The sequence below is a fragment of the Mustelus asterias genome, chromosome 2, assembly GCF_964213995.1.
Source record: "Mustelus asterias chromosome 2, sMusAst1.hap1.1, whole genome shotgun sequence".
NCBI classification, from domain to species: domain Eukaryota; kingdom Metazoa; phylum Chordata; class Chondrichthyes; order Carcharhiniformes; family Triakidae; genus Mustelus; species Mustelus asterias.
The window spans coordinates 15956314-15969858 of record NC_135802.1 but is presented as its reverse complement, the minus strand read 5'-3'; positions in this window follow the sequence as shown (position 1 = coordinate 15969858).

The following is a 13545-nucleotide window of genomic DNA, read 5'->3' as shown; positions in this document are numbered from 1 at the left end:
CCCTACAGTGCAGAAGGAGGCCATTCAGTCCATCAAGCCTGCACCCTCTACAATCCCACCCAGGTCCTATCCCCTTATATTTACCCTGTTAATATCCCTAAGACTAAGAATCAATTTAGCATGGCCAACCAGCCTAACCCACACATCTCTGGACTGTGGGAGGAAACTGGAGCACCCGGAGGAAACCCGCACCAACACGGGGAGAACATGCAAACTCCACACAGACAGTGACCTGAGGCTGAAATCAAACCCGGGTCTCTGGCGCTGTGAGGCAGCAGTACTAACCACTGTGCCACCGTGCCGCTCCTTCGAACTTACTTCTCAAGTCTTTTGGTCACCTTCTGTGGATGTTTTGAATCTTATTTGACAATGCTCCCACGACGTGGGATGTTTTACTTTGTTAAGCTGCCACAGTAATACAAATTGTTGTTTTAAAGTAACAGACTGCAAGGGCGGGGGGCGCAGATAGAAACATAGAGAGTAGCAGTGGTAGGTCATTCGGCCCCTTGAGTCTGCTCCACCATTCAATATGATTATGGTTGATCCTCAATTTCAATACTATAGTCCCACTCTCCCCATAGCCCTTGGCACCATTAGAGCCTAGAAATCTATTTCCTTCTTAAATATATTCAGTGACTTGGCCTCCACAGCTTTCTGTGGTAGAGAATTCCACAGGTTCACCACCCTCTGAGTGAAGAAGTTTCTCCTCATCTCAGTCCAAAATAGCCTCTCCTGTATCCTGAAATTGTGACCCCTTGCCCTAGATCCCACCTCAGCCAGGGGAACATTATTTCAGCGTCCAGTCTGTCCAGCCTTGTCAAAATAATATACATTTCATTAATCCCCTCTCATTCTTCTAAACTCCAGAGTATACAGGCCCAGTTGACCCAATCTCTCCTCATATGACAATCCTGCTATCACAGGAATCAGTCTGGTGAACATCTGCTGCACTCCCTCCATGGTAAGTATATCCTTTCTTAGATAAGGAGACCAAAACTGCACACAATACTCCACCAAGGCCCTGTACAAGTTAGACATCCCTGCTCCTGTACTCAAATTCCCTTTCAATGAAGGCCAACATACTATTTGCCTTCCTAACTGCTTGCTGCATCTGCATGCTTGCTTTCAGTGATTGGTGTACAAGGACACCCAGGTCCCTTTCAACATTCCCCAATCTATCACCATTCTGCTTTTCCTACTGAAGTGATAACTTTACAGTTATCTACATTATACTGCATCTGCCATGTATTTGCCCACTCACTCAACTTGTCAGAATCGCCTTGAAGCCTCTTCACTTCTTCCTCACCGCTCACAATTCCACCTGTATTCAGTATTTAATTAAGTATGCTTCTATTTTCCACCCACCCCATACCTCACATACTCCATTGAACTCTTCCCCGTTTCTTCTGGATGTTTCTGGGTTCCTCCATCTTTGGTAATGTTTTTACAGACTCTCTTAACTACTTGAAAATCCAGTTCATCTGTCGATTGGTGTGTGAAGCAATTGCACAATTATTGCTAATCGGCTGTTACCTGGCTTGCATCCCGATCACTTCTTCCAGTCACACAATCAATGTCATTCCGGTTTTAAAGGGTTTGAATTTTCAGGAGCCAGAACATTGAAATAAAAACCACCAAGGTGTCTTCTTTCCTAGAAACTAAAGCTAAACACATTTAAATATAATATACTTTGATAATTAGATGTGAAAGACATTTCATTTTATTTCAACTTCATATGAGTGTAAAACACAACGTCCTTGGCAATGTGAGTTTAGAATCATAGAATCCTACAGTACAGGAAGGAGGCCATTCAGCCCATCGAGTCTACACCGACCATAATCCCATCCAGCCCCTATCCCCATGCACTTACCCTACCTAGTCCCACTGACACTAAGGGACATTTTAGCATGACCAATCCACCTAACCCAGTGGAATTGTGTTCAGTCTATTCAGTCACTAACCACTGGAAAATGAGCATGGTTTTTCCATAGGAGGCAATTTATGATTTTCAACTTCTCTTCCAAGGGCTTACTTGTGGATTGTGACCCATAGTTCAAACAAAATTCATACAGGATTATATTAATTGCTTTGCTCACAAATTACATGTCCAATAATTACCATTTAACCTCAAACTAGAAAGAGTGCAGAGAAGATGGGACTTGATGGTTTGAGTTATAAGGAGAGGCTAGAGAGACTGGGACTTTTTTCTCTGAATCATAGAAGGCTGAGAGGTGATCTTATAGAGGTCGATAAAATAATGAGGGGCATAGATCAGCTAGATAGTCAACATCTTTTCCCAAAAGTAGGGGAGTCTAAAACGAGAGGGCATAGGTTTAAGGTGAGAGGGGAGAGATACAAAAGGATCCAGAGGGGCAATTTTTTCACACAGAGGGTGGCGAGTGTCTGGAACAAGCTGCCAGAGGTAGTAGTAGAGGCAGGTACAATTTTGTCTTTTGAAAAGCATTTCGATAGTCACATGGGTGTGATGGGTATAGAGGGATATGGGCCAAATGCAAGCAATTGGGACTAGCTTAATGGTTAAAACAAAAAGGGCAGCATGGACCAAAGGGCCTGTTTCCATGCTGTAAACCTCTATGACTCTTCATACAGTCTGCTTTTTAAACCAATTCATACTTTGCAGATGCTTGTAAAGCCAGTAACGTCACAAATGCAACCTTAAGAATAAATATTGATATTTGATACTCTAAGAGATATGAGTTACAAAACTGAAAAACAACATTCTTTAGTAGCAGGAGTTTCCTGCAGGTGATTGTAAGGGATGATTTGGGGATGGCACTTTGCAATTCTACGTGCAGAGTGCCTGAGTACTCTGTGTCCTAGGCCCAACCATCTTCAGCTGCTTCATCAATAACCTTCCTTCCATCATAAGATCAGAAGTGGGGATGTTCGCTGATGATTGCACAATGTCCAGCACCATTCATAACTCCTCAGATACTGAAGCAGTCCATGTCCAAATTCATTTGATTTGATTATTGTCATATGTATTGGTATACAGTGAAAAGTAATGTTTCTTGTGCACTATACAAAGCATACCGTTCATAGAGAAGGAAAGGAGAGAATGCAGAATGTAGTATTAGTCACAGCTAGGGTGTAGAGAAAGATCAACTTAGTGCGAGTTGGCCCATTCAAAAGTCTAGTGGCCTCTTTTAAGGTCAAACCAAAAGCAGGGAAGAAGCTGTTCTTGAGTCAGTTGGTACGTGACCTCAGACTTTTGTATCTTTTTCCCGACGGAAGAAGGTGGAAGAGAGAATGTCTGGGATGCGTGGGGTCCTTGATTATGCTGGCTGCTTTTCCGAGGCAGCGAGAAGTGTAGACAGAGTTGGACTGCGATGGTTCAGGAAGACAGCTCACCACCACATTCTCAGGGTTAGTTAGGGATAAGCAATGACTGCCATCCTGACCAGGGAAGTCCACATCCATCGAATTAATTAAAAAATGTTCTCCCCTTCGAAATGGAACCTTTAGACCTTACCTACAATTTACCAAAGGGATTTATTTTTCACCCGATTGCTTTGTACAAAAATCCCAAGGCCAAACTCCAGTCAATAGCAACAAGAAGGGTGACCAGCACCGGACACACAACTTGCTTTTCTTTGAATGGTCACAGAATCTTTTCAGGTCTTAGCTTGACGTCTCTTCTGAAGAATCCCTGACAATGCAACACTCTCCTCTTATATATTGCCAAATTGGTGCCCAATAATTGGACTTTTATTGTTGCAACTATGTTTAATGATTTATGTGTGCTGCCTTATACAGGGAATCTCTAGGCCACCATAGCAACATGGGAATTAGGAGCAGAAATAGGCCATTCAGCCCTTTGAGCCTGCTCCACCATTCAATCAGATCATGGCTGATCTCTCCCTGGTCTCAAATCCGTTCCCCATATCCCTTTTCTTATTAGAAATTTATCTACCTCCTTTTTGAAACCATTCAATGATTCTGACTCCACCGCACAATGGGGCAGCGAGTTCCACAAATTCACCACCCTCTGTGAGAAGTAGTTCCTCCTCATCTCAGTTCTAAATCTACCACCTCTCAACCTATACCTGTGACCTCTTGTTCGAGATTGCCCCACAAGGGAAACATTTGGTCTACATTTATCAATCCCTATTATATACCTCGATCAGACCCATATTAATATGCAGGCGTTTTCTGTGATAAAAACCGTAGTCAGGTGAAAAAACCTTCCCTTTGATTTGGATCAAGAATCTATAAATAATTCAGGAATGTGGATAGACAGGTCAGACCGCTCTTCTTAGTGATGCTACCTCACCCCAGCTGAAGAGAAACCAGATCCCTGACTCTGATTGCTTTTTCTGTAATCCAATTTCTCGTTTGTGGCAAAGAAAGTAAGTATCTTGCAAATTCATCGGTTCAGGAGCTACATTTCTTTCCTCTCTACCACCCCCCCGAAAAAAAAACACCCACAATTTTACAAATATCCTTTAAATTCAGAAATCGTAAACCGTTTTAAACAAAGTTATTGATTTAACATGTGGAAATTTTGCACATGTCACTTTGGACGCTGCACCTTTCTGGGAGTTTCTAATGAAATGCGCTGTGGCTCAATCTACTTTAATCACTGGCTGGCAACGTAGTAAGAGGTTGGCGTGAAGGCGAAACTTGAGTAGGTCAGAGAGTGTCACATGTAGGTTTAAAACAGCAGTATGTTGAAAAAGAGCTTTCATCATACAACCTGACATTGCAGCAGGGATGAAAGAGAAGGAAGCAGGCAAAGCAAATGGCCCTTCGATAATAATTTTGGCCAATTCCATTTGCGGACGGTGTGCAAAAACCAAATTATACGAGAGTTTCACTGGTAAAGACCTACCAGTGGTTTTGGGGCGGCACGGTAGCACAGTGGTTAGCACTGCTGCTTCACAGCTCCAGGGTCCCGGGTTCGATTCCCGGCTCGGGTCACTGTCTGTGTGGAGTTTGCACATTCTCCTCGTGTCTGCGTGGGTTTCCTCCGGGTGCTCCGGTTTCCTCCCACAGTCCAAAGATGTGCGGGTTAGGTTGATTGGCCAGGTTAAAAAAATTGCCCCTTAGAGTCCTGGGATGCGTAGGTTAGAGCGATTAGCGGGTAAAATATGTGGGGGTAGGGCCTGGGTGGGATTGTGGTCGGTGCAGACTCGATGGGCTGAATGGCCTCCTTCTGCACTGTAGGGTTTCTATGATTCTTTCTATGATATACAGTAGTTCTTAGAGATAATGTGTGAATAAGTAGAAATATGACAAACAGTCGACAGTACATTCTATTCAAACCCTCCGACAGTACTAGTTTTACAGGAGAAATACACTACTGCTGGTAAGCATTCTTTCTGGTTGTATCACTGCTTGGTATGGCTCCTGCTCTGCCCAAGACCGCAAGGGACAAAAGGTCATGAATGTAGCCCAATCCATCATGCAAACCAGCCTCCCATCCATTGACTCTGTCTACACTTCCCGCTGCCTTGGCAAAGCAGCCAGCATAATTAAGGACCCCATGCACCCCGGACATTCTCTCTTCCACCTTCTTCCGTCGGGGAAAAGATACAAAAGTCTGAGGTCAGGTACCAACTGACTCTCTACCCCCTAGCTATGACTGTAACACTACATTCTGCACTCTCTCATTTCCTTCTCTATGAACGATGTTTTGTCTGTATAACGCAAAAGAAACAATACTTTTCACCGTATGTTAATACATGTGACAATCATAAATCAAATCAAATCAAAGATAGCTTATTGAACCCTGAAAATCAGAAATCAAATTTCTGAATACACAGAAGACCCACCCTTAGTGGTCTGTCTCCATCGCAAACTGGGATTGTTCTCCCTGGAAAGACGGAGGCTGAGGAGCGACCTGACAGAAGTTTATAAAATTATGAGGGGCATAGACAGGGTGAACAGTTGGAAGCTTTTTCCCAGGGCAGAAATGACAATTACAAGAGGGCACAAGTTCAAGATAAGGGGGGAAAGATTCAGTGGAGATGTGCAGGGGAAGTTTTTTTTACACAGAGGGTGGTGGGGCCTGGAATGCACTGCCAAGTGAGGTGGTTGAGGCAGATATGTTTGCAACATTTAAGACTTATCTGGATAGACACATGAACAGACGGGGAATAGAGGGATACAAGCAGTTGGTCTAGATAGGACACCGTGATCAGCGCAGGCTTGGTGGACCTGTTCCTGTGCTAAACTGTTTTTTGTTCTTGTTCAGAAGAAAAATTGCAAGTAAAAGTTTCAGGTAATGAATCAAAGTCTCTATATAGTTAATAAAAAACTCGAAGCAGGAGTGGGCCATTTGGCCCGTCGAGCCTGTTCTACCATTTATTTTGATCATGGCTGATCATCGAATTCAATATCCAGATATCCCCACCCCCCTATATCCCTTTAGCCCCAAGAGCTACATCTAATTCCTTCTTGAAATCAGATAATGTTTTGGCCTTAACTACTTCGTGGTAGTGAACTCCACACATTCACCACCCTCTGGGTGAAGAAACTTCTTCTCAGCTTAATCCCTTGTCCTCAAACTATGATCCCTAGTTCTGGACTCCCCCACCATTGGGAACATTCTTTCTGAATTTACCCTGTCTAATCCTGTTAGAATTTTATAGGTTTCAGATAAGTTGTCAGATTCTGAGATTCTGGTGACCAAGAGTCATCCAGACGTGAAAAGTTAGCTCTATTCTCTCTCCACAGATGCCGTCAGACCTGCTGAGATTTTCCAGCATTTTTGGTTGCAGATTCCGAGGTTTGTTGTGCATTTCCAGCAATTTGTTAATATATTTGTGATTGAACACCTTCAGTTCTTTCTTAGAATAAATTGCAGGAAGTTCACAATCAGTGCTAGAGATGGTTTAGCATTGGTGCTAAAACATGCTAAACCTAAATGTGCTAACAAGTTAATAGGTGATTAAAGCAGCATATGGCATGCTTGCCTTCATTAACTGGGGCTTTGAGTACAGGAGTTGGCAAATCATGTTGCAGCTATATAAAATCTTAGTTAGGCCGCATTTGGAGTATTGCGGGCTGTTCTGGTCATCACACCATCAGAAGAATGTGGAAGCTTTGGAGATAATGCAAAGAAAGTTCACCAGGATGTTGCCTGGTCTCGAGTGCGTTGGCTATGAGGAGAGGTTGAATAAACTGAGATTGTTGTAACTGGAAAGACGGAGGCTGAGGGGAGACCTGATAGAGGTCTCCAAAATGATGGGAGGCATAGACAGGGCGGATAGTCAGGGGCTTCTTCCTAGCGTGGAAGTGTCAATTACAAGAGGGCACAGGTCCAAGGTGAGAGGAGGAAAGTTTAAGGGAGATGTGTGGGGAACATTTTTCACTCAGTGGTGGGTGTCTGGAAGCAGGCACATTAGCAACATTTAAGAGGCATCTGGATTTGTACATGAATAGGGAGGGAATAGAAGGATACGGACCGAGTAAGGGGAGAAGGTTTTTTTAAAGTTTAGTTGCAGCATCACAGCACGGTAGCGCAGTGGTTAGCACTGCTGCTTCACAGCTCCAGGGTCCCGGGTTCGATTCCCGGCTCGGGTCACTGTCTGTGTGGAGTTTGCACATTCTCCTCGTGTCTGCGTGGGTTTCCTCCGGGTGCTCCGGTTTCCTCCCACAGTCCAAAGATGTGCGGGTTAGGTGGATTGGCCAGGTTTAAAATTGCCCCTTAGAATCCTGAGATGCGTAGGTTAGAGGGATTAGCGGGTAAAATATGTGGGGGTAGGGCCTGGGTGGGATTGTGGTCGGTGCAGACTCGATGGGCTGAATGGCCTCCTTCTGCACTGTAGGGTTTCTATGATCTTTCTATGATCACGATTGGCACAGGCTTGGAGGACCAAAGGGTCTGTTCCTGTGCTGTACTTTTCTTTGATCTTTGTATAACAGGTCAGTTCTGATGCCCTAAACCCTCATCGCTTTTCCTTTTCAGAGGCGGGCAGTGATTTCATTGCTTTTTTGGTTTTGGAACAAAATTTTGACTCCCAGCCATTCAAGGGGATTTTCAATTCAGTCTCTTGTCAATTATCTGTAAATGTCAATAACAAAACTGTCATCAGCTCTCAGTGATGGGGTTACAATTATGCCTCACACTAGGTAGGGGTGGTTATTATTGGAGTTAAAGTTAAATTATTAGTCACAAGTAAGGCTTACATTAACACTGCAATTAAGTTACTATGAAATTCCCCTAGTCGCCACACTCCGGCGCCCGTTTGTGTCAATGCACCTAACCCGCACGTCTTTCAGGATGTGGGAGGAAACCAGAGCACTCTGAGGAAACCCACGCAGCCACGGGGAGAACGTGCAAACACCACATAGACAGTGACCCAAGCCGGGAATCGAACCCAGGTCTCTGGCGCTGTGAGGCAGCAGTGCTAACCACCGTGCCACCATGCCACCCTGGAAACTGGACAAGTGAAAATAAGATTTACCAATCCACCCCCCACTCCCATCAATCTCAAACATGCAATACATTATTACAGGGAAAGCTATGATTATTAAAAGAACAAAAAACAGTCCAGCACAGGAACAGGTCCTTCGGCCCTCCAAGCCTATGCCGAACATGATGCCCTAACTAAACCAAATAAAAACCTTCTGCCCTTACCCGGCCGCATCCCTCTACTCCCTCCCTATTCATGTATCCATCCAGATACCTCTTAAAAGAACAAATAGAATCTCTACTGTGCAGGAGGTCATTCAGCCCATCGAGTTTGCACCAACTCTCTAACAGAGTACCTTACCCAGCCCCTCTCCCCTGCTCTATCCTCATAACCCCACACATTTACTATAGCTAATACATCCAAGCTACACATCTTGTGACACTAAGGGGCAATTTACTATGGTCAATCCACCTAACCAACGCACATCTTTGAAGGGAGGAAATTGGAGCACCCGGAGGAAACCCACAGAGACACGGGGAGCAGATGCAGACTCCACATACAGTGACCCAACGCCGAGATTTAATCCGAATCTCTAGCACTGAGGCAGTGGTGCTAACCACTGTGTCACCAAGCCATCCTTAACCTGATATTGCAACAGTAGTGAATTAAAAAAAAAATTGAAATCAAATTCCACCATCTGCTGTGACGGGATTTGAACTCGGGTCCCCAGAACAATAGCTGTGTTTCTGGATTAATAGTCTAGCGATAATACCACTAGGCCATCGTACCCCTAATTTAAACATGTTTCCTTCTCACACACCCAAACATCAAACCTAGCGATCAACAGTAAAACAAACCTAACACGTTTCAGCCCTTTTGGACCTGCTGTGAAACGGGATCAGTTTAGAAACATAGAAAACTACAGCACAAAACAGGCCCTTCGGCCCCACAAGTTGTGCCGAACATATCCCTACCTTTTAGGCCTACCTATAACCCTCCATCCTATTAAGTCCCATGTACTCATCCAGGAGTCTCTTAAAAGACCCTATTGAGTTTGCCTCCACCACCACTGACGGCAGCCGATTCCACTCGCCCACCACCCTCTGTGTGAAAAACTTCCCCCTAACATTTCCCCTGTACCTACCCCCCCAGCACCTTAAACCTGTGTCCTCTCGTAGCAGCCATTTCCACCCTGGGAAAAAGCCTCTGAGAGTCCACCCAATCTATGCCTCTCAACATCTTATATACCTCTATTAGGTCTCCTCTCATCCTACGTCTCTCCAAGGAGAAAAGACCGAGCTCCCTCAGCCTATCCTCATAAGGCATGCCACTCAATCCAGGCAACATCCTTGTAAATCTCCTCTGCATCCTTTCAATCTTTTCCACATCCTTCCTGTAATGAGGCGACCAGAACGGAGCACAGTACTCCAAGTGGGGTCTGACGAGGGTCTTATATAGCTGCATCATTATCCCCGGACTCCCAAACTCAATCCTTCGATTGATAAAGGCCAGCACACCATACGCCTTCTTAACCACCTCCTTCACCTGCAGGGCCGATTTTAGAGTCCTATGGACCCAGACCCCAAGGTCCTTCTGATCCTCTACCGTACTAAGAGTCTTTCCCTTTATATTGTAATCCTTCATCCCAACCAAAATGGACCACTACGCATTTATCTGGGTTGAAGTCCATCTGCCACTTCTCTGCCCAGACTTGCATCCTATCTATGTCCCTCCAGACTATCCACAACCCCACCAACCTTCGTGTCGTCGGCAAACTTACCAACCCATCCCTCCACTTCCTCATCCAGGTTATTTATGAAAATGACAAACAGCAAGGGTCCCAGAACAGATCCCTGGGGCACACCACTGGTGACCGACCTCCAATTAGAAAAAGACCCATCTATACACACTCTCTGCCTCCTTTGGGCAAGCCAGTTCTGGATCCACAGGGCAGCAGCCCCTTGGATCCCATGCCCTCTCACTTTTTCAGTTTGAAGTTGGACAGTGTAGAGTAGCAGCCTGCTTCATATGGCCGAGATTCAAAAATACTGCCTCTAGCCTACTTCTGCTTAAACTTAATAAAAATAGATAGGTTAAGTAGGATCTAAAATGAACAACTTGGTCAAAGAATAATATATTTGACAATTCTGTTTTGCAATGCTCTCAAAATACCTAAACAATTGCGCACCTTTTTCATCCTTTACGGTTGTCGATCGAAAACACAGATCAGGTCAAGCTCTTTGTATTTCCCTCAAGCTCAGCTTCTGAACAAATATCCAGAAGTCTGCTGGGTAAAAATTACATTTCACAAACCTACCGTTCTGGTGGTTTATCTGACTGAGAATGTCAATTGTGTTTTGGCCCCTTGGGAACTGCGGATGAGACAATCCAAAATCATCTCACTTAGGACTTCTGCCGTTCCTTTTATGTTTATTTATTGGTGTCACAAGTAGGCTTACATTAACACTGCAATGAAGTTACTCTGAAAATCCACTAATCGCCACGCTCCGGTGCCTGTTCGGGTACACTGAGGGAGAGCACTTGGTCCATAGCCTTGTATATTTTGGCAACGCAAGTGCACAGCTAAATACTAATTAATTTTTATTTATTTGTCAGAAATAGGCTTACATTAACACTACAATGAAATTACTGTGAAAATCCCCTAGTGCCACACGCCAGTGCCTGTTCGGGTACACGGAGGGAGAATTTAGCATGGCCAATGCACCTAAACAGCACATCTTTCGGACTGTGGGAGGAAACCAGAGCACCAGGAGGAAACCCACACAAACACAGGGAGAACGTGCAGATTCCACACAAAGTGACCCAAGCCGGGAATTGAACCCGGGTCCCTGGCACTGTAAGGCAGCAGTGCCAAACAATGTGCCACCATGCCACACTCAGTGCCACCGTGCTGGATATTGCAGGGACATGAAGACCACCTTTTAACACAGGGGATGGAGGTATTTAGAATTACCTGTTGCCCTTCATCATATAATGCCGAATAATACCCAAATCCAAATTTTCATCTAACTTTCTGTATTCTTTCCTTTGAAAATCTAAACTACCCTCCATTGACAGCATCTCTAAACCCATGACTTCCATTCTCTCAAAGGAGGGCGGCAGAAAGTGCATGGGAACCTCTCCTTCAAATGTAGAACTGAATAGGAGGGAGGTTTTGCTAACTCCACATCGAGCCTTGGATCTGGGAGCACAAATATAACACCATAGGTTAGCAAGGCCATAAAAAAAGCAAACCAAGTACTAGGTTTTATTGCTGGAAGGATAAAATTGAAAAGCAAGGAAGTTATACTAAAGCACTATCAAACCCTGGTTAGAACACACAGAGTATTGAATGCAAGTCTGGTGACTACATTTTGAGGATATGGAAATCCTGGAGAGAGTGCAGAGATTTACAAGGTCAATACCAAATGTACATGGGTATACATATCCGCAAAGGGGCTGGGTTTCTTTACTTACATTAAAAAAGGCAAAAGGTGACCTGGAGGTGTTGAAAATTCTGAAAGCTTACAGAGGGAACATTTCTTTTTATGGTGAAGAGCATAACTAGAGGCTACCAATAGAAGATAGCCACAAAGAATTCAAAAGAAACTTCATTACCCTAAGAGTGGTGAGTGTGAAATGTTTGAAGTGAATAGCCGAGGTGCACATAACCTAGGGCCAAGTGTGGGCAATTGGGACTAGCTTCGGGGTTTAAAAAAAAAAGGGCAGCATGGACAAGTTGGGTCGAAGGGCCTGTTTCCATGCTGTAAACCTCTGTCTATATCTAATGGAAAGCTAGACAAGGGTGCGGGAGAAGGGAATAGAAGGTCATGACAATAGAGTTAGATGACGAAAGATGGGAGGAGGCTCAAGTGTAGCATAATCACTAGCATGGCTTGGTTGGGCTGAAAGGCTACAAACACAGAACAGGCCAACATATATTCCGAGGTTGTCTCCAACTCAAACCCAGCACCTCTTGAGACATTATCTTCATTCCTTTTTCGCTGTTGAATCGAAATCCCAGAATTCCCTACTGTGGGGTAACTTCACCACAGGGGCTGCCAGCGGTTCAAGGCAGGAGCAGCTCACCACCATCTTCTAAAAGGCATCGCGGGGTGGGCAATAATTGCTGGCCTTGCGAGCAACACCATATCCAAACAGGTGCCATTAAGCAATTTACACGAACAGTAGCAGTATTCTGGTATAAATTTTACTGGACAGCAAAGTTGAAAAAGAAAATTAGCCATGTGACAAACAGTTCCACTAGTGGGACTATTCCTCTGAACAGTCATGCCTCTCACCTTGGGAACTCTGGACATTACAAATCAGAAACCTGAAATGATTAATTCCCAAGTTAATCAATTCCAGAGCATATGTTAAACGGTGTTCAATATTAAAAATAACTTCAAATAATAAAGATCCTAATAGATGAATAGATAACTGGCAATTACACTGACATGCCAGGCAGAAAATGGGAGCTAAAGACACTTTGGAAGAACTGTGTACTGGATGTGGTACAGTACATTGTCAAAGTGAAAACCTCAAATATTCCATCCATCAATAAATGGGAACCGACGGTTATGGCGTCCAGGAGACAAAAATGCATGGACAAAGTGTATGTTCCTATTGGGAGACAGACAGATTTGCATTTATATTGCACCTTTCACAAACTTAGGATCTTTTGGGGAGCACTTTTGAAGTGCAGTCACATGTAGTAAGCGTGACAGCTAATTTGTATACAGCAAGGTCCCACAAACAGTAAAATGATAATGGGGTATTAATGATGTAGATTGAGGGCTAAATATTCCTGCCCTGCTGTTCTTTGAAATAGTGCAGTGTAACATTAACATCTGCCAATAGCCTCGATTTAACACCTCTTGTGTGCGAGAGATTTGCCCAAAGCCTCAAATTGTTTTATCAACCCTAAACTAGTGCCAGCGCTGAAGGTTCCCGATGGGCAGCTATCTTGAAGTAAGCAACAACTCAGATTGGTTGCTTCGAATAGCCAGCTCAAAAATAAAAGGTCTCTGACCATAGCAAATCCATTAAGTTTGTACTGATGTTGCAGTTGGGTGTGCGAGCTCTTCAGGGCAAGACTAAAATCACAAGTACCCTTCCAAAGCGAACATGTAGCAGTTTTTAATCATTTCTGTGCAACTCGGGA